This window comes from Glossina fuscipes, unplaced genomic scaffold, assembly GCF_014805625.2.
Source record: "Glossina fuscipes isolate IAEA_lab_2018 unplaced genomic scaffold, Yale_Gfus_2 2, whole genome shotgun sequence".
NCBI lineage: Eukaryota > Metazoa > Arthropoda > Insecta > Diptera > Glossinidae > Glossina > Glossina fuscipes.
This window is the reverse complement of record NW_023998416.1, coordinates 31301405-31322943: the sequence shown is the minus strand read 5'-3', so window position 1 is coordinate 31322943 and position 21539 is coordinate 31301405. Positions and strand designations below refer to the sequence as shown.

General features: G+C 32.7%; 1 protein-coding gene across 4 annotated transcripts in view; it reads left to right on the top strand.

Annotated features, from left to right (window-relative positions):
• Positions 1–320: 320 nt before the first annotated feature.
• Positions 321–21539, top strand: part of LOC119634253 — a 70655-nt gene continuing 49436 nt past the window's right edge. Inside the window, exons 1-2 of one of the 4 annotated variants that reach the window (XM_038028326.1) lie at positions 321–628; positions 6643–6730. The gene's annotated coding sequence lies outside the window, so the exon portion shown is untranslated. Of the gene's footprint in view, positions 629–4432; positions 6731–21539 lie in introns of those variants that run through there. The other 3 variants (XM_038028327.1, XM_038028325.1, XM_038028324.1) reach the window with 3 other exon arrangements.

Here is a 21539-nt window from a genome sequence, read left to right as displayed (position 1 = left end):
GCTAAGCTTACTTGCTTACTTGCATTTTGCCAATCAAAATTTATTTGAATTACAAAAATGCTTTGTTTGTAGCTTTTTACCAAACAATTGAGATATTGAGAGAACATTAAAAGTGACGAAATGCTCTCTCAGAGAGTTCATGTTTTCAGGTTAAATTTAACAGTTTTTGCGAGCAATTTGAAAAAATATCTATGTTCTCATGTTAAATTTAACATGGAATGTGCGTGAAATGAATAATTTTATGCTGTTTGCTGCATTCATATCTTTTTTAGTACAATTTGAATTTACACGGGCACACGTCGCAAGGTGTTGGAGGTTACAGTTAATTAAAAAAATAAAAAATAAAAAAATTAAAAAAAAAATAAATAAAGAGGAGTTTATCACATCTGTATGAAAGCGGATTAGTGCAATAAGCAAAGTGATAGAAATTAAAGGAAAATGTATATAATATTAATTTAAAATATAATAATAATTCCATTACGAAAAGTCGTTAAATATTCAAAACGAAAAAAATTTTTTTTTTTTGTTTTTAAAAATTCAATTAATGTTTAATGAAAATTAATAAAACGGTAAATAACGAAAATGTTCAATTTGTGTGTACAACTATTTGCTGAATGAAAAGTCAAAGGTGAAAATGAGAAAAATTTCAAGTCTGTGTGTAGTCTCTAAATGAATCCACCACCAAAAAAAAAAAAAAAAAGAGGAAAAGTAAAAGCAATCCTTTTAAAAAAACCTGCAGAAAAGTTTTAAATGACAGAAAGATGAGATGAACTCTCAGATTGACAAGAGAGATGAATTGTTACTGAAGTCTTAAAGGAAATATGCAAATAAAATTTTTGAAATTATGGCTAAAAACCATTTGTGAACAAAGATTTCTCTCAGTCGCTCATACAATAATTAAAATTTTATAAAGCATTATTTATTTATTGTTATTGTTAAAACTATTCGAGTCAGACAATTAGAATTCATTCTAAGACTAAAGTCTAAAAGCACTAGCTTCTAAGGCTAACGGTTGGATTGAAAACACTACCGCACTTGAGATTTGAACCTACGACCATTGACTTGTTAGCTGAGATAGTCCTCGGCCAGTCAAGCGGATTTTCATTTAATAAAACATTTTTAAAGCTAAAGAATAATTTACTGAAGTATTCTGTATTAATTTTTATTTTTATTTTAAAAGGCATTTCAAATAATGCGTATATTAATCCCGCAAGCAACTATTATCTGTTATTACTATGCACAGAGCATTGTTTGCTTTTCCTTTTCTTTTTTTTTTTACTCGAACTTGTTCTCATTTCAGTATTCCTTTGATTAACATTGTTTCTCTCTTATTAGCCTGCTTATTCTCTCTCTCTGTAAACACATAACACACATAAATTGTTGTTGCTCGTGTTTATTGCTTTTCGGTTATCAAAGTCCTTTTTTCCCTGCAAAGTTTTGAACAAAACCTTGCAGCGAAAAAAATGTTTACCATATATACGAAAGGCATGTGAACGTATGTTAGTGCATATGTGTGTTTAATTTCTGTATTCTGCACAGGTCAGTAAAACGTAAGACTCCGCATACAAGCAAGCACACAGCCATACTTATATATTACAAAATAAGTGTAGGTGTTTTATTTGCTGAAAATTTCATTTGTTGCATGTGCTTTGTATGGATATTTGTTTTTGCTACTGTTGCTCTCTTTCTCCTTTGTTTTTTTCGGGCATTTTATTCATATTCAAATTTTATTTGATTCGTTCATTTTAATGGAGCTCATAAAAGCCGCACACGTACCATATAATATATAATAGAATAAATTTGCAGTCAGCAATTCAGTCGTCACTTTAGAAATCGTCACGACATGTGCAACTAATTTCAATAAGATGTCTTTATTCAAGATTCTGTCATATTTCAAATAATGGTAGTAAAGAATCTAAGCATTTACTTTTATATAAATTAAAGTAAATATGAAGAGTTTTATGGAAAAACTGAGAAATAAGATTTTCAAGCGGTTCTAGTTAGTCTTGGTGAGAGGAAGATAGAGGGAAAATTTGAACTACACCGATAAAAAATCCTGATAAGTTGCGATTTACTTTTTTAAGGCAGTACCAATTCTTTCGCTGCGTACAAGAGATATTCTCAACAACGTGGAAGAAAGGTCGACTGACCAATGTTTATGTTTCTTGAAATTTGTTATGTAGATTGAGGTGTGGATTGGAAAGATTCCCCTCAAGACTAACATAGATGTTTTGATTATTAAGCCATAGACCCGTTTCGATAATTATACGTTACAGATTAGTTTTCGGAAACTCTGAATAAATTCGGGAGACTGAAATTTAAGAAACTTATATTAGCCCATATTATATTGCATTCAAAGTGGTAGCTACTGCTCAATCTTTCCGTTTCATTACATTCAGCAAAGAATGCAAGGGCAGAATAAGGAATACAATTTTGGGTTAGCATAGCGCTCTGAGCTCGTTCAATCTTTGTTCGCTTCATTGAGGCATCAGTTGATCAGTTTTTACATACGTTAGTCTATACATTTCCAAGCGTTCGCTGGCACGTTTATATGTCTAGCACGGCTTCGAACACAGTGGCCCAACTGGTGTTAAGCACTCTGTCCAGCATTAGTTTTGTTCTGTCTACACTAGTTCGGCGAATGTTCGCGTCTACATATTGTAAAAGTTTGTAGCTTTTCAGCATGGTCATGGGCTTCGGTATAGAACCAACGAAAAAAAATTCTTGGCTGTTAAATTACAGGTCCGCGACGGTCTGAATGGAGAAGCGACGATAGCGAGTCAATTATCTGGTCAACAAACGATGATAACGTCACCCGCAATTGAGCTGACGAGTGGTGAATCGCTGAAGAAAGTATATTTGAAACTGGAGATTACAAATGCCGCTCGTAATAAAAGACGCTTTAGCATATTATACTTCTACGATACTACTCTACTATGTCCTTTTAAGAGATGTATTACCTAACCTTAATAAAGCGAGTAAGCAATCAGTGTGTGATTCTGATCATGCCTAGTTGTTAAGCTGTTCGCTTGTCCCGTCTCAAAGTTTGAAAGCACAAATATCAAATTTATACTTACAGAGAGTGTTTTTTATTTCTCCCAATTTCCTACATCGATGTAGAGTTTAATTCGTGGTTTTTTTCTTCTCTGCGTCCTTGTGGCACAAGGATGTATTTAGTTTGTGCGGGCATATGCCACACCCGGAAGAAGGAAGAAGGTAGGCGCACCTGTTATTCAACATCTTTTTCTGAATCGAGCTAAGCTTGTTTGTCTGTCTGTCTGCTCGTCTTATTTTCTTGCATTCATCTTACAAATCGCAAATATTTTGATTGTATATTTTAGCTCAAGGACTGAGACGGTTCAAAATAGCTCATATCGGAGCACTTGTTTCCGTAGTAATTTATTTTGAAAACTCGTTACATGAATAACTACAGAAGGGTGTGGGATATTTGATGGTGGGCCGTGTCCCGCTCTAGTATTTTCGCTTGTTTATTCTCTCGAAGTTGGTTGGTTCAGTCAGTTATACGAACCTAGGATCATTTAGTTATGCCACTATTTTTAAACATATTTCATCTACGTCATGTGGTAAATTATTCATGTAATGAAGTATCAACTTTCCGCATTCACTTCTGTGCTGTTGGAAGGCGACGCAGTTAAACAAGAAATCATTAGAAATCATTGAACCTCTCAAAATAGACGCGTACGTTTATTAAAGGCAAGGAGTATTTTTAGTATTAGACGTTGCGGTGCGCTTTCGAGAACCAACTGAAAGTCAGTCGACTAAGCAGTTTAGAACTCACCTTTACATTTGTATGATTAAAAATAAAGTTTAATTCGCGTAAGTACGCCTACTTACAAGAGCGTTCATGCATTCATTGCTTATGCCCATAACAATTTATGAACACATCTGTATGTTAAAGAGAAGGAAAAAAAAAAGGCTAAACCAACTATCGAGTAAGTATTGACATTGATGGATAATTAATAATAAAAATATAAAAAGCGAAAAGTCATATTCATAAACCAAACAATTTTAATTAACATAAATTTTTAATAAGACAACATATGCGCACTCATTATGTGTTCAAAAAACAAAACACTATGTACGCTTGAAGGCAATTGTTGTACACATATCGCTTAAGATAAGAATGTGAGAATTTTGCATTTTTTTTTGTTGTTTTTATTAGTTGTCGGGTCAATAGATCGATTGGAATTGTAATTACCCTTTAGTGAGACTTATTAGATGGCTTATCTGCACACGGTCCGGCTTGTATGGGTTGTGAGTTGAGCTACCTTTTTTTTTGGGTGATTATTGTAAGTGTCTAATATACATATTGTGGTGTGTGTGTGTGTGTGTGTGTGTGTGTGTGTGGGCAATTACTTGCGTGCAAATTAAATTTGCATTCGAATCGGATTTATAAACAAGAACGAATGCTATATGCGGCAAGCTTTTGTTTTCGATATCAATTTCTGTAACCGTCAGAGCTCCAAGAACAAGGCCCTTGCAGCAGACACATCCGTGCACGACAAAACGAATATATCCATTATAGCGTGAAAAAAGTTAAATAAATCCAACAATAATAACAAATAATATTGAAAGCAGTGATTAAAAAATGGGAAAAATATATGAAGAGAAGATTTTAGCGAAAAGCTTCAAGTTTAGTAAATACGCGAGTAACTAACCGAGCACAAGCATACGCGCACCCAGTGATAATTTCATTATGATATAAACAACGGTGCTATTATGTGTGTGTGTGTGTGTGTGTGTGTGTGTGTGTGGGTGTGTGGGGATTACATATTTGATCCTCTTCTGTGCTTATTTGAATAGAAATTTGAAACAACAATGATGCTATTGTTGCTACCATTGAAAAACAGCAGATAGTCAATGGTTCATAGTTTGAAAAAAACATTTTAAATAACGAGTCTTATAACTTATGTGAGGCAAATTTATTAGCGCGGCAGCAGAATTTTTTACGTATGTTAACGGCTTTATAAAAAGCATTGTAAAAATGTTTTCCATTCGAATGGATTTTGTATTGTTTTGTAAAGTGCTGTTGAAACGAGCTTAAATATGCAAAATAAAAATTCGAAACTAATTATTTGTGTGCAATATTTATATAATGTAAATAATCGAAAAAAAAAAATGCATAACACATACTCTATATACTGTTGGTCTTTTCAAACTTCATCAACGTGTATTAATTCGTTAGAACAAAGGCAACTAAAATGATACAATATCGAATACTAATAACCTGATCTCTTGAATTGCGCGGAAATACTATATTCGATGTAAGACGGCTTTGTTCCAATTATTTTGAAATGATGGGCGTGCCAATTGATTTACTTCTTGTCTTATAGGTGTATAGTCGGGGGAGGCCAATCTTAGTTTTAACATACATAACTTATTTGCTAGGCTTACTACTTCGGCTCGGATAAACACACAATTAGTTAAGTGTACGGACGAACAGGCGAACTTTAAGACTTATGCCTTACAAGGTTATTAGGTTGTAGAGTATAAGAATTGGGTTAGATTGAACTTCTTTTCGCGCAGCCTGCAACCGTTTTGTATATTTTTCCAACGCAACATTCTCGCAACACTCTTTAGCATTCTAGATTTGGTTTAAAGGCTATATCTCTTAAGCAGTGACTGAGTGGGCAGATTACATTTATTTTCAAAACTGATCTGTTGCCACTATGTGCTTTTAGTAGTATTATCTTAATTTTTGGAGCCTAGAGTATTCCATCGAAGGAGGGCAGGCACACGGACGAACGGACAGCCGGGCAGTGTAAAACTTGCACTTATGGAAAGCATGCATCCTTAACGTGGAGGAGGACAATTCGAGAAAGCTACTTAGTCAGTATGAGAGCAAAGGAAGCCACATGATAAACAGACAATTTTCGTTATTCGAACTGCATCAGACGTAGATAAAGACGCAGTTTAGTGACCAATATTATTGAGAATGAGTTTTCGCCTATCCGAAGTTATTTCACATGTCTTGACCAAGAGTTCAGTTAACACGATTTTAGTTTTTTTATACTACACAATTTATTGTTAACCGCCCCGATTCAAGATAAATTCTTCCATTGTTTGATTTGTTTATCGGAACGATCGCAAAAACCGAATTCATATGTAGCTTCTAAGAGAAAATTAAAAAAAAAAAAAAAGAAGAAATTGGCTCCTGATGTTGAGAAGAGGGTCTCCTATGGTGTGTGCGTTTGTATAAAAAGGGAAACACATTGTATTCCCATTTGCATACTCTCGTCTTTATTTTTTTTAATATAATCTGTTTAACTAGTTGTAGCTAAATGGTTAAAAAAAAAAATTAAAACTGCGACGGTATTTGTTTGCCTTAATCTATATCGGAAGGTGCGTGTGCTGTTTTGCACTCTTTCGGTTTGTTTTATTTTTATTTCCAATACCAGTTCATTTATAAATCAATGTAATGAAAACGATTAATTCAGTCAAAAAGAAAAATTTAAAATTCTATAAAGACTATTAGTGCTACACGTAGTCAAAGGATCAAATAAATCAGAGAAGTGACTTCATGACCTTCGCGCTCTTCAACTTTTTAAGCCGATTGTACGGAAAAGTATTATTTATTTTTTTTACTTTTTTTTTTCATTTCATTCGCATCAATCATATCAGTAAGAGCGCGTAGTACATGCATTACCGTTGTTTCTATACTTAAACATATTTTGATGAGGAATTTTTATTGAGCACAATAGAACACAAGGTAAGTTGAGAAAAATATTAAAAATAAAATAAATAAACTTTCATTCTGTTGAAAATCATTATACATAGATTTTGTTAAAATTTTGAAATATTGATTTTTATATCCACTATCGTAGGAAACGAGTGTGAGGGTAGCACACTAGAACTTTCTTTTCGTTTGTAACAGCAGAGACATTCTTAAGCATATATCTTTTGATAAGGGAAAGGATTTTAACTATGTCTGTCCTTTGTCTGTCTGTCCATTGCAACTATGTCTTGTATCCGAGCAGGTTTAATACACACATTTCTCGAAAATTCTTGAAATTTTGGGCAGACCCATTCACTCGACTGCAGAATTAGGCAAAGGGAAAAAAAACTACTTGTCATGCAGATGAATAAATTTCTACCGTTTTATTTTTTTAAAGAAAAAAAAAACTTATTTTGCGAAAATGACGAAAAATATTTTACTTTTAATATTCGAAATAATAGCACCGAGTAATCTGACTAAGCGATGGATAGATATGGACTATATTGCAGAACCAGGTTCTTCTCTGATCAAAAACATACACATTTCTTAATAATTCCAAAAAGTGTTACTAGCTGTTGCAAACGGGGAGAGCAGTTTAGTACACTTGCCTGCTTTGATGGCGATTAAGAAAACGAATACATTTCAAATTGATAGAAGGAGGGAGGTCTTTGTTTTTGCTTACTCTATTGATGGTATTTAAAATAGTTTTATTTTCTTTAAGCGAATGAAAAAATGTGGAAACGTTTGGTGTTTCTCTATGTGTGTGATGACAACAAATGGATGGATATAAAAATAATTTGCCCGCATTCTGACATTCCAAAAAAACTTACTGTATCACTTTGTGTTTTTTTTGGAGAATTTGGCTAAGAAGAAGATTAATAAGAAAAGTATTTTTATATCAACGTTTCACTTACAAGCTTGTTTGAATCTACATCGACATTTGACAAACTTGTACTTGAACTTATTGAAAAAAAAAAACCAAAAAAAAAACTAAACTTTCCCTATCGCTGGATACACTTGCAGTAAGTAAATCATTCTTCAAGTGCTTTTTTTCTTTGGAAGTTTCTTATTTAAATAACTCGAAGTACATAGCCGATTACATAAAACTGAGCCATTTTCGTAAAAAGAATAATCATCGATAACTTTTTTCATTACTTTTAATGATAATGTTGTAGCATTGTTGTAGCCACTTGTATGACGTCGTAAAGCCCGCTCCTTTTAGTGCCGAAAATAAGAGAGAAATTTTATAAATAATTTTCGACGAGGTTGCTGCTTGAAATCGAAAAGTGCCTAAGCACGCAGTCGAATTAAGATTGATGGATTGCTTTCAGCAATCCATTGATTGGCAGCTACGCTTGCATATTTTTCCAGCAAATGATAATCAGTGACGGTTTTGAAACGCATTATTTCTATACAAAATTTTTGCTATGATTGATATCTAGTTCGTATTGAATGCTTTTACACAACTAAAAGCCATTATTAACACAAATATTTTTGCATAAATTAAATTTGCAATATCTACACTTTATAGTTGCTTGTTAAATGCACATATTTATCAAATGACGCCCAAGTTGTATAATAGCAGCTTGAAATCAAGCCAGGCTTACTCTCCCGTAGTGGTGATAGGGTGGGCGAAAGTCTTTCCATTCCTTACAACTATTAGCTTTCAGTTATGGGCAAAGAAGATCCGTCCAAAGTTGCTCCTTTAACCAGATCCAGGTGTGTTTTTCGAAACCAGTAATGAAGAGGTTTTGGAAATTTGGCAAAATGGCCTGAAAATATTGTAATCTCACTATAGTAGGCATTTAAAAAATGACTTCAAGATTACCTATGCCTTAGGATATAAGAAAACAAAGAAAATCTTACAACTAATTACTCTGATGACTCAAAGTTAATCGCAGATTATTATTATTATTATTATTATTAATTTCGCCATAGAAATAAATTCTAAGACTAAACTCTTGAAAGCAATAGCATCTAAGGCTATCGGCCTTTATTAAAAACTCTACCGCATTTGAGATTCGAACCCACGACCACTGAGTTGCTAGTCGAGACTCTTGCCTACTCGGCCACCCAGGCGGATAAAAAATAATCGCAGATTAAGGCTGCTGACTCCTTTGCCGGACTCCAGCATGTTTGGTTTTGAAGGGGCACTGACCCACTATTTCTTAGAAGTAAGCGTCGAGAGGCTACTGTATACTTCGGATTCCTATACGATTCCTGGATTCCTGTTATCGTGATGGTCTTCTAAGCCAACATCCGGTTTCCTTGATAATTTAGGACTACCATCCCGAAGTGAAAATTATTCGTGGGGGTGAAAATTCACTACAAATTGTTTGTTCATTGAAGCTAAATTCAATTCAGCACATCCTGCCTTCTGTCGACACCTTCGCCATATTGTAAGCTGTCACGATCTTGTCCTATCGTCCAGGCGTTCTTGTGTACTGTTTTCTTGTACTTATTTTATTATTATTTATACCAGTGGACATGTCCACAGTAAAATTAGAAGTAGGGAACAGGCAGAAGCTTGCTTTTGCGGATAGGCAACAACTTAATCCAAGGCAAAGTAATTCACATTACTAATCACCGGTTTCCTAAGGAACGATTCCCAGATTTGCTACTTATACAGATTGCATTAAAGGTAACACACTTTGTAACTGCAGTGACTTAAGTGCTGTGGCCTAGCTGAGTAGGCAAGCCAGTATTCGCGGTTTCGAGTCCATGTGCAGTTTCTTACCATTCTTGGTCGTAGTTTTAGCTGCGAGTGGGAGCAATCCGCAAAAGCACCATCGTTCTTATCTTTTGGGCACACATCCATTAGGCCGAGGCTACTCGTTACTCGATCGTTACCGTGCCGTACACTTACATGGGGCATTTATGGAGTGAGTCATATTAAAGAGAAAATAGTGAGAGATTTTGAGCCCTTACATTGCTTAAAAAAACTAGAATTTTTTTTAAGAGGCGGAGAAAACTATCAATCACACCTTTATTCCCCAGAATTGCATATCCCTGGCCCCCAAATTTTTGGCTTATATTTGCGAAAAGCTAATGATACGCCATCTTTTCGAGATAGTAGCTTAATACGGCGCCGTAACCGTGCACTACAAAGGATGAGAGAACCGACTTATTGAGAATACAGGTTGCTGTTTGGCATTATATGTGACTGCACAGTTTTGCAAACGAAAAAAAAAAAAGAGACTAAAAATTGAAAAAGAATTTACTTTTTCGCAAAAAAATAATCGGTTATCGTTCCTATTCGCATTCTAATAGTTTTAGGCATTTGCCTCAGTAAACCTGATGTATGTACGAAGATGGGTATGCGGAATGGAAAACCTTGATAGGTAGGAAAAGTTTTTCGTTGCTCTATGCGAGTCAGTTATGTGTACAATTGTAAACTCAATTTTCTTAAATGCTTCCATTGAATAAACATAACGTACAGACATCCTGTAGCGAGAAAGCGTGTTAAAATGCATGCATATCTACGTGTGTAGATGTGTCATGTGTGTGTTCTGTGGCATATATGTCATTGCTGTTTTTGTTTGTTCATATGGTTACCATTTTTAATACATTAGCTAAGCAAAAAAAAAAAAAAAAAGAAGCGGGAACACAACGGTAAAATTGTTGCTCATATGCATGTGAATTTTCACCGCTTTTTCCTTTACCTTTACATTCTTCTTGCTTTTTTTATTATCACATTTTAAGTCATATACGACGGTTTGTAGTTTGAATAACGGTGTTATGAGAAATTGTATTTACTTATTTAGTTTTCTCTATCTGTTCTTTTTTTTTTTTTTCTTTTGAACATTATTTGCCCATAGGGTGTAACAACATGAACGTATAACTTTCAATTTATCAAAAAAAAAAAAAAATAAATAAAAATCATACTAGAATTGCTTTACTTAAAATCCTTCATACAAATCCGTAATATTCGAGATCATCTCTCATATCACAAAAAGACTCGAAAATTACATTATTAACCCGGACTAAGTGCCATGATGATATGTATCACTTTACAAGGTTGTACATATATATATACATGTGTTGCATTAATATTCAATGCTTTTAAAAATAATTTACAATAAATATAATGTATTTTTCACTTTCAATCCTCTTATATAAAGGTTGTTATATTTAATTATTATAATTAATTAAATATAATTTGAATTCAAAGTTGATAGCATTCATCCAATGATTATTTGCAAAGAGTTTCCCAATATTTTTTTTTCTTAAATTCCTATCACTCCACATTACAATTGTTGTTGTTGGCTTGTTGAATTGAGAGAAGAGTCGTTAGGCCTATTTAATAAACCCAACTCCTTTAGATGATTATCAATGCCTCATCTGCCATAAGAATTATCGAAAGTTTTCGTTAAAAGAGGAGGCTTTCAGTGGCTTCATGGGGTACATATATACAGCAACAAATTCTCAATCGAACATTAGCATTGAGCCATTAATACTTACTTGGAATATTCTCATTAGCCCTCGTAAAATGCGTGAACATTTTTTGCTTTCTAATATGAATTTTAATTTTTATATTATCATTATACAATCGGCTCAGACCGCCTACCAGAGTCACATAATGATGCTACGGCAGCAGAGGAAGATGAAAGTATTTATTTTTCTAATTAATAAAAGTAATTGATAGCTGATTGAAATGTCCATTACCTTACTTCCGCTGTTTAGAACTCGTGGAGGAAAAATGCACTAAGTACTTTTTCTGTATTTTCTCTGAAGATAATTGCATTCCAGACTACAAAATTTGCTTTAGTATGTGCGGACATTTATATTTGGTGATTGTCTACGAAACAGTATCGGTAATTAATGACATCGAGTTTTACAGCAAAATGATAATTGAAACCTCATTATGAAAACGTAATTAATGAGTTATATCTGTCAACCGACGATATATTTAAGTACTTTCATAAAGTTCGAAATTGACATTACAGTTAGAAACTTTCATCAGACAATTACTGAATGATATCCTTTCACAGTGAAATAAAGGACTTAGGTAACCTTAAAGGGAAAAAGACGAGCAACGCACACGCAATCATTGCAAGTACCAGAAGGATTTTTAGATTTCTAAAAGGATCAAAATATAAATAAACTATCGAACTAAACTTGGGCTACATCGTGCCCATCGCCCGTCCCTTGGTCAGAACACGTGAGCGTGTGCCAAATTGTATAAAATTGCGGCCTGTAGGTTGAACGCAAGAAAACAAGACGGACAGACGGACAGACAAGCTTAGATCGGTATAATAAAAGATGAATCAATTTCAAGCCGCAAAGGTAACGATTCCCACGATTTGTACAGAGAACTCCATCTATTTGAACCTTGGAAAAGCTTAGTCTTATCTACATATTAGTTGAACAACTTATAGGTCATGCCTTAAGAAAATCTTTAGTGACTTATTGGTGCATCTGATGTCCTTCCGTTTCCATTAATTATTGGGCGAAATGATACTTTTGAGAACGATAAGAAGAGATATCGAGCAGTAACATTAGAAAAGCTTAACACACCATCATCTCCGACGATGACGATTATATTTTTTTATTTGAACATGCGGACACAAGCTCCTTGATGCACATTCATTTTATAAATGAATTTCATAAATTTTATATAATTCTTAATGCAAATGACATTTATATTGAAGGAAGTTCAATATTCCTTTTTAATGACAAAATAACCGCAACACTTATATTACAATGCACTGAATGACAGCCGACCAATACGTAAATCATATTTAGCTGTCAGAGGAATTTGTTTAAAAGTGTTTATTAAAATTAAGTATAATTGCGAAATTAATTAGCTTTGCATAAAAAAAAAAGAAAAAAGGAAAAACAAACTCATAAACGAATGATTTCCATAAAGAAGAAGCACATTTTACGGCATTGAGTGAATTTATTAATAATAACAAATAAAAACATTATTGTCGGGCAAGTCCGATCTTTAGATACCCTACATCATTTTCGCCTACTATAACTATTCGCTCGCTTTGGTAATAACACATCAAAAACTACACATTTTTTTTACGCAATGCCATAATTTTTTCTAAGCCCGCATATTGGAGGATGCCCCAAATATGATATGACTTGATCCAAATATTGTAAACTTAATTTACTTCCTACAAATTTTATTATTATAAATTTATTATTTTCAGTTTCCACCATAAAAACCTAATATGATAAGACTTTCTCTACATACACAGGCTTCCTTTTAGTGACAACTCTTATATATGTTGGGCTCTAAAAAGTAGATCTATGTGATCCAAATTCTCTTCCGTTAATTTTTTCGCTTAATTTATACTGTGCATCAATTTTTAATTTAACCTTTTGCTTACTGTTCATGAGAAATCTTATATGGAGAGGAATGCAAGATGTAGGCCCATGTAATTCAAATTTGGTCCACTTGAGTTTTATGTTAAAGCTCATGAACAAATTTTCGCCATAACTGAGAATTAAACCTTTTTGGCATATAAGGGTTGTTTACGTTTCCTGAGAATCCTAATAAACGATGGTGTCCAACAAATAGATCCACGTGGTCCAAATTCGCTAAAGTTGATGCCCTTGTCAATTTACTATGATGAACCAATTTTAACGATGAAATGTTGGAATAACTTAGGATGTCAAAACCCTATTGTACAGAGGGTTTCGTCGAAAAGTTTTGAAAATTTGCGACCTGTAGGCTGAACACAAAATTACATAAGCAGACATCAGATGGATAGAAACGTTCAGAAGATGATTATGGATCGATCGGTATAATGAAAGGTGGCTCCATCTTAAGCCCCTCTGTATGTTATATACGTCCGCGCTATACCTTAATCTCTATAGGGTACAATAATAATAATAATAATTATAATAAATCTTTGTGCATGAATGTTTAAATTTGGTCAGCATTCGATGGTTTTGATGACATTGTAAAATTAAATGAAAAATTAAACGTAAAATATTCTAAAGGACATAACGAAATTTTTTTTGCACGAGTTTGGTTTAAGCAGAAATTTGGAAATTTTATTCTCAATTTAAACGCAAGCATTAGTGTTTAAGTATGTTTTTGTTTTTTTTGTGTGTGTTCTTATAAATTAACATGTAATTGCATGCATAGACATGTTAACATATGTGTGTTTACATATGTTCATGAACATTAACATCGCATGTTTGTTAGTATGAGAGAATATTATAATTTGAAGATAGAATTAATTAAAATGAAATCATGCAAATGTCCAAGGAGTATAATTAGGCAAGCATTATATATATTTATATATACACACACATATGCACACATCGAAAAGATTCAATATTATGAGCAAATGCTGCCAGTTAGTCAAGTAATCTTATCTATGCTATACTCTTAACCAAACACATAACACATTGCGGTTATAATTATTATTATTATTGGACATTAGTATGCGAATGTGTATGTGAATGTATTGTGTTCAAGTGTTTGGCTATTGCGTATGGTAATGTGGCTTTACAATGCGTGTACGTACACACGGTGGTTTTCCATAGCAAATTTACGTAAGTTGTTCTCACGTTACATATACGTAGGCGTATATATAGAGATTGGAATTGATTTTGTTTAAAAATCGATTTGAATTTCTATTAAATTTCTCAACTTCCGGTACTGTTCGATTCATGTGTTTGATGCAGCTCATATATATGCATATTTGTATATATTATGAATGTATATACGATTGAATGCAATTGCAAAGTTTTTAAGCTTTTTTCCGCTTCGCTTTTCATGTCATTTTATTCTTATTGTTGTACGCGTGTTTCATTTGCCCGATTTATTTGCACAACAATGAACCTACATATCTATGTAAGCATAATAGTTGATACAATAGTTCTGTTGTTCTTGTTGTTCTTGTTGTTGCACTATTTTCACAATTCACCCTTATGGTCTATCAAATGGAATTGTTTGCCTTTTTTTTTTTTTTTTTTGCTTTGTTCTCATAACTGACTTTGACACTCGACCATGACCATTACTCTCCAATCCGCAGCAATTATTCCAAATATATCGAGCAGTTTTTCGTTTACTGTTTCTTTTTTTTTTGTGTTTTATTTTTTCGAATACCAAAATACCCGAATAAATGATTGTATTGCAATGGCTATGCTATGTCCACAGTGGCTTAAAAATGTTGGCTACTGACTTGCTTTTCTCCTTCTGCAACTGTTGTTTAGGACCTATAGCGGCCCTATCTTCAATGTTATACAGATAGCGTCTTATAGATAAAAGCATTTTAATCAGCATTCGCTTGTCTTTTCTTTGATTAATTTCACATAAATGAACCTTTATCTGATTATTATAATTAGAGATAATAATATTTTCAAAGTTCAATTCCCTTAAGTGGTTTATTGTTAGTCGTACATACATTACATTATAGTTAATAGTTGTGCTTATTATATTTGAAAAAGAACGTTAATCAAACTCGTTTCCTTTTCTTTTTTGTTTTAAAAAAAAAAACCTTTTTTTTTGCTAATTTTATTTGCGTGGAAGGGACGATACCGGAACAATGATATTCGAGGATATTTTCGTACATTTGTTTAAGTTTTAAAGACAAAGGCATAACTTTCGGAATATATTAAGAAACTGGTTACACGGTACCATATGTGGTGCAAGGGTATAATAAGTTTGTGTGGATGTATGCAGCACCCAGAAGAGCTCTAGGTAGACCCATCTTTTATTATACCGATCTTTACTTCTGAATCGATACAAGTTTTGCTGTCCCTCTGTACGACTTATTTTCTTGTTTTCAACCTACAAATGGCAATGTTTGAGATATTTTGAATAAATTTGATAAACTGATTTGCTTTGGCTCAAGGATGAACACTATCGGAAAAGCTTCTACCCACGTAACGGTTTATTTTGATATAATTGTTGGATGGAGTAAGGTATTTACGATAATATTTTCACTTGTTTTCTTTAATCTTTATCTCATTTTAGAGAATTATACTGAATATATCCTCAAATTCTCTTTAGATTGATTTTCAGCTTAATTGAGCACATAATTCTATTTTGTGTGAATTCTGTGTTCAGTTTTACACAGTTACGTTTTGCACGATTTTTGCACTTTTCACTTTTATAGGCTAAGCTGTTGGTCATTTTGATCCGATTATGTCTTTTTTTTCAAATATGAAAACTACACAGAGGGCTAAGATTCACCTAAAAAATTTGGGGTTATAACCTTAACAATGACATTACAATTAGAGATTAAATAAAAAGAAATGACACTTCACTCAACAAGTTCGTAGGATTTTTGCCATTTTTTTTATTTATTTTTTTCGTCATTCGAATGAACAAAATAATGCTATGTATTATTAAGTATCAATCCTTTGTTCCTTTGTAAGATGATCGACGAAGATTATACATGTGCATCCATTAATGCGGACGCGATAAACTTCCCGCTTGACTTTGTTTGTACGACCGAATATGAAATGAGCAAACCATTTTTCTAGCATGTCTGTCGTTGTCAAGCATTGTTTTGATTTGGAACCGGGCTTCTATTTATTGTTCTTGCTGCATAAATTGAAAGAATTGCATGGCTTTCGCAAGTGATTTGTCATAAGTAGACAAACTCCTTATTTTATTTTGATATCTTATCTTAGCTATTTAATGCGCTTCGATGAGAAGGAGCGTCTAGTTAACTTTTCCTTTTTTTTACGTAATATAGTTAAAATTTTTGTCTATTTTTATAACTGACATGGATTCAGATGGGGTCAATCCAATTCTATAAGTGAGCATAGTAAAAACCAAAAGGATAGGAAATGATTTAATTGACTCCAAATGCATTAAAATGAAATCTTCCCTAAGTACTAATCAATTCGCTTATTAGTAATTGATGATAAATTCAGAAATTGCGATTAAGAAAATGTCAAAAAGTCAATAACAATAAAAGGTAAGAAAATTGCTTGGAAAATGCAGTGAATTTCCTTCAAATATAGTACATTTTATTTTATAGATTTTATTCCCTTCATTGGAATGCAGAACATTACAAGTTTCATTCGTTTTGTGGACACAAATTCATTATAAATGTCAATGGGATTAGCAGTGACTTAATTTTTCATAGCTTAAAGTACATTAAGAAAGTAAAAATGTTGTAATAATCGAAAAAGATTTCGTTTAAACGATAACAAAAAAAAAAAATAAAATAATAATGAAAGAGAGGAAAAATGATAATAATTTTGAAAAAGTAATAATGAAAAAATCTCAGCAAATAAATTTCATTAAACAAACAAGAGCTCTTTTCAAAGGTTTCCCGTTCAACTGGGTTTTGGTGTGATTTTCTTCGAATTCGAAGGTTCAACAAAGTTCAACGTAATAAAGAAGAAGGTTTATCTTAGAAGTTTTAGTCCTTTCGACAAATCATATGAAAAATGTAATCTAGCGTTTAACCCCTTATGCAATTTATGTGAGGTTTCCTCTCTTCTTGCAAAGCGTTCTCAAATTCATTTACGTAGAAAATAATTTAATTAAAATTGTATACTCTTCAGTTGATTACTAATGAAATCTCTGAAGCAGACATTGAATATAAATGCTTTGCATTCGTTTTATTTTATTTTGCTAATTTGTTTTGTGCATCTTTATCTGTTATATAATTTATTTTCTGTAATCATTTATTTACATTTTTTTCCTCCTTAGCTTAATTTGTATTCAACAACATGTTAAAATTTTGTATTTAAGCGAAGCAGAATATTGAATTATTGTTCTTTTTTTCTTTTTTTGTATCAATCCTTTGCTGTTAAGGATTTAAAATAAAATCATAAATTTTTCCATAAATCATTTCACATTCGTAAGCATCAGCATACCACTGGTATTCAATAAGTAGAAGATCTAACAAGGAGACAGCAAATTTTAAACCAAGTTAGATTTTAATTTTCAACCAAACCATCATCAAACCAATCAATTTTCAAATACCTTTTATACCTTTTCATATAACCAGAGATATCTAGCAGTTGAGAAAGAGTTATCTTTCTATCTATCTAATTCCCATCTATCTCACCGGAGGCCTTGCCATACTTGCATTAATTTATTCATAATGTTATTTAGTTTCAGTTTCCATAACTTCCTTCCTAGCATTGACTTTAATACTTGTTTTGCAAGCAAACGCTTCCAGTAATTAAAGTTTCCAAATAATTTGTTATTAACAGAAAAAAAAAAAACAACCGTCGATATCTGGCAGCAGATGTTTTTGAAAACTCTAAACAATTTTTGTTTTTCTTTTTCATTGATCGAAAATACCATTGTTAAGTGGTTTTTTGGGGTTTAGTAATTTATTTATACTTATTTTTTATACACTATTCATATGTGTATTAAGCGTATATAAATAAATATTAGGTTGAAGGGAAGTTTGTAGCGATCATCGAATGATGTCTTTATTTATTGATTTTTTTTATACTCTGCACCTCGACTTGGGGTACACTCACTTTTCTTTACAGCGACAGATTCTGAATAGTTCTAGACTTATCTGTCCGTCCACTTGTTCGCATGTTTTATTTTGAAATTTGCACACCGTCTTGTTTGTGGTCCAAGGATGAACGCTATTGAAATGATTTGGATCGAACCACTTTCTCGACAACTTCCCATATAACAGATTATTTTGAAGAGCCAGTACCAGAGTTAGAAATGGAATAAGTTGAGCATGTCATAATCCCAAAGCATTATAATAAAAGTGTTCTTTCAAAGGAATACGCATAGGAATCCTATAGATTATTGATATAACAGATATGATAGATAGAAAGGTATAATTTACAATGTAATATAACTATAATAGTTCAAATCTATTGGGTTTCACCCAGCTTTTATGGATTTAGCATGAAGTTATTTGTCCACGTTTCCAATTTCTTTGATAAAATTTGGACGAGAGAAGATAAACCATGCGTTATAAAGAGCAATTTTAACACTAAGCTTAGAGAGATAGCTGTCCAATAAAAGAAAATACCATAACACAGTTCCTAGAATGGAAAATATAAATGGAATATAATGTGTGATAGAAGGATAGACAAAGGACAAAAAGCGTTTGCAGAAAGATGACATTGTGACAGTGCTAAATTGATAAACTGATAATCCTCCTCGCCTTTTGTATCTCTTTGAAATTGACTCAAAGGAAAATGGATCAGAACATCACAGCTGCCTGAGTAAGCACGTCTAGTAAAGGTCCAAAGAAAAGAGACGGCCGAATTATTTATCCAATCCAATTCTTATTCGATAGGGGTCGTGCTATGCCGAAAATATGTCAGTTTATTAAAACCAGTGATATTATGTAGAAAATTACAAACTTCAAGTTAAACAAAAAAACACATACACGGATTATATTGATTCGAAAAATTACTTGGGAGTTTCATGCTCGATTGACATAAGAAAAGACCTGAGTCAATCTCACAAACCACTCTCTGAAATCGAACAAATGTAATTTATCCAAGCATAAGGATGTAACTATTTTAGTGCTGTTCCTATAAAAAAGGCAAGCGTTGAGAAGTTGAACGCTAGAGATGAGAACCTCACCCAGAGCATGCTAGGAAACGATTTTGAAATGATGAAATTATATGATAAAGTGCTATTAAAAATGTTATTTAAAAGACGTCAACACTCTTCTTCCAACCTAAGAAAAGTTTAATCTATTAAAAAAAAAAGAGATTTTTTTAAAAGAGATTTTTTTTGCGAACCAGAAGCGTAGGTAAACGGGACTATTATTGGAAATTAATGGTTGTATGGAGTGTATCGTCTTGTCTTCTACGCATCTGATTGCGTTCAGAGTTTTATTTCCGATTATATTATTACAAACATTAGTAAAAGAAATTGTATGGTAATGTTATGTTGACACTATGTGGTCTCCGTGGGAGAATAGCATAATATTTACATTCGAGTAAAGCATTAATTGAATGTATTAGCATTTTAATGTGGTCCATTTACAGTATGCAGTAGGATGTAAATTATTAATTAATTCTAATGTATTTTATAAGTAAAAAATAATTAAGAAAATGGTATTCACTTTAAATATTTACCTCATTAAATCCGTGCATAAAAACTAAACAGCCTGCTTTTAACTGTGGGATTGTCAAGTATCAACTTTTTATATGCTATTGCGATTAAGAGGGCATTTAGCGCCCTGACAACAGACGGATGGATAGACAATTAGCAGGCAAATATAACCAAAGTGTCTCGTATTCTTCCGCTTAAGCACTTAAAACATAAAATACCTCCATTTGTCAATGAGGAAGTACCATCTTTCGATGATACATATGAAAATGTCTTCTAATCGAAAAGTAACCAAGTTGTATTCTGTTCAGACGAAATCTTAGATATCCAACGCGTTTATTTTGAAAAAACTAAATTTTCATACTGCATACTATTGGCTATTGGCTGGACGTGGTGAATTTTTTGCCCTTTTATATAACACAGGCGGACAATTTTATCGTATGCCTGTTGTAGTTAATGAGTAATGAACAAAAACACCACAAAGCAGAGAGGCTTTGGCTTTACGTTGAACTATAGACATGTCGTTTGCCTGATTTAGTCTAATTTCAATACCAAACCTGTGTGCGAGAACTTCTAATATTTTTACGAAAATTTGAACTTGATACCCTAACATGCGGCAGACAGACAGACAAGCTTAAATCTATTCAGACTATGATGCCGATCAGGAATATGTATACTTTATAGGGTCCCTCTTGGGGATTGCAAGAATTTTGAGCAAAGCACAATAATCGTATTCTTAGCCGCTGAGTGTAAAGAGAAAATAGTCGACGTTTCTGAACACGTTGACTGGCAGGCGAGTTTTCAATATTATCTAGCAATTTGTATGATGTTTTGTGTGATGTTTGTTGATGAAAAAATAATAAATTTACATTTTGTTGTACATATTACTATCATTTCAAATACCTAGGAAAAGTTTTCGTGAGTAGTACAGCAAGCGTCACTTGATGTGATGGTTACCGTGTTAAGGGCTACGATTATATAATTTTTTTTTTATTCACATAACTTGTTCATTAAAAGGCCAAAAAATGTGATTCCTTAAATACAGTTGTATGGGAGTGGAGGGGCACTTGAAACTTTACATGGGTTTTTCTCGAAACACGATATTTCAAAATGTCAAAGAGATTTTCATTTTTTCAGTTGGATTTTTTAAATCACTATACGATAAGTAGATATAAATTTGGGATATATTCGATAGGTTGATTTAAGCGTTTCTCGCTAAGAGAATGTTGCCATTGTTTCGCACGAAAATTGCACTTTTTCACACAAAAATCTATATTTTTTAAAATACCATATATATAAATATTGCTCTAGATATAGACATGTAAACTATATGAATTTTTTGTTGTTTTTTTTTAATCCAAATTTCAGTCAGTGGCGTTGCCACCTTACTTAAAGATATTTCCGGTATTGCCATTGCTTAATGTTTCTCGGCAATATATATCATATTTTAAATACTTAAATATACGATATTTTCGAATAGTTACCGTGTTGGTGCTCCTTAAATAAAGTAATAAATGTCAATCATCATTTAATAAAAACTTAACGCTACAATTCATGCTAACGTATGAGTATATAAAGGGCAAGCAGATATGAATAAATAATTCGTTGCCTAAAAAAAAAAATCATTGCTACTAATATCACGATGACCATGAGGATGTTGAAAAGATGTAAGTGAATGAAAATAGCTACGCTCGGATAATTGGAATTATTATTATATGAGCAAAGTTTTTTTTAAAAATATATTCAAAGCGGTCATCTTAAATCAAGTGAGCATGTGGTTTATATATACGAACTGTTTCCACCAAGTATAAAGCTATGCGCTTATAGATA